The following is a 1,742-nucleotide window of genomic DNA, read 5'->3' on the forward strand; positions in this document are numbered from 1 at the left end:
TATTGTACCTCCGGATAAAGGTGTTCGTCATGAAATTGACTTGGTTTAGGGAACCAAACACCGTGTCACAATACAATGGCCTTTATTAAGGGAGCAGTGTGACGTCATTGACGATGTCTTTCGTGCTAAGCACGAGGCTGGAATGGTACGAGAGAGCAAATTTCCCCATTCGACACCGACATTTTGTGTCAAAAAGCCAACGGTTAATGGCGTATTGTACATGCTTATAATAAGCTTAATGCTGTCACTATACCAGAACAAACCCCCAATTCTAGAAAGGATGTTCTTCCGAATAATATGGTGGGATGTACAATGTACAGTGCATTGGACTTAGTCGATGGTTACTACCAATTGCTAATGCGAGCTAGCGATATCCCGCTTACAGCGGTTAGCACCCCAAGCGGCATGTTATGGGAGTGGCTGGTTATGCCACAAGGGTCTTCCAACGCTTGGGCAACATTTAATCGTGTAGTGACGCAACTGTTTCGCCCTTATCGAGGTTATGTACTGACTTATTTCGATGACATTTTTGTCCATAATCGTGCGGAGCAGGGTCCGTCGGATATGAAAACCATTTAGACCCTTTGCGAGCAGTGCTCGAGTGTATGCGCACAAATAAATTGTATGCCAATGCATTTAGATGCATTTTTTGGCACATACGAGATTCCTTTATTTAGAAAGCTTCATTGGAAAGCGAGGCCTTAAAGCGGATCCCGCTAAGGTAAAAGCCATAGTAAATTGACCAATTCCTAAAAGCCAAAAGGATTTGCAAAAGTGGTTGGGTTTCTCCAATTATTTACACAAATATAGCGAAAATTACGCTGATATGGCTAGGCCATTTTCTAAGCTCCTTAAAGGATACAGAATGGTACTGGACTAGCACCGACAATAATACTTTTCGAGCAGTTAAAGATAACTTATCCATATCCCGATTCTGGCACTGCCAAACCCAAATTGGCCTTTCAGTGTCGTCTGTGACGCATCAGATTTTGCCATTGGCAGTGCTCTGTTACAAACAGATGTTGATGGGCGAGAACGTGTTATTGCGTTCGAGTCTAGACAGCTTAAAGCTCAGAGAAAAACTACCCAGTTCATGGCAAAGAGTTACTTGCTATGAAGTATACACTCGTCAAATTCAGAGTTCATTTGCTCGGCTCAAAGCCATTTATGATACATACAGATCACGCGTCATTTAGCACGGCGGCTAAGTCGCCCCATCTCTCACAGAGAATGGCCCGAGCGCTATCATTTTTCGCGGTATACAAGTTCGAAGTGAAGTAAACGCCCGGCAAGCAGAATGATTTAGTCGATGCAGGCCGGATAATGACCTTTCTCATTTAACGACTATCTTGTCGCCTACCTGAATTAATCCGTTCGGCTTTCACCAAGGATGAACAATGTGTAGCTCTGCTACGAGCTTTAAAGAAATCGGATTCAGGTATTTAATTGCTGGCACGTTTGCGTGCAAGGTTACATCGATTTCTATCGATAACGACCTATTGCTTTATTGCACAGACATCGCGGACCCTCCGCGTGTTGTTGCTCCTCATGATGAGGATTTGAAGAACCCGAATCCACTATGAGGCACACGATACTGTCCTTAGTGGTCATCTCGTTAGAGAATAGATCTACGGCTCTGTAAGCCAGAGTTATTGGGGGGTCCAAACTTCATAAATGGGTCAGCACATATGTTCACAAATGCGAAACGTGCTAACGTATTAAATCCTCGGCGCATGCTGCTG

This window comes from Bremia lactucae, linkage group LG6, assembly GCF_004359215.1.
Source record: "Bremia lactucae strain SF5 linkage group LG6, whole genome shotgun sequence".
Classification (NCBI taxonomy): Eukaryota; Oomycota; class Peronosporomycetes; order Peronosporales; family Peronosporaceae; genus Bremia; species Bremia lactucae.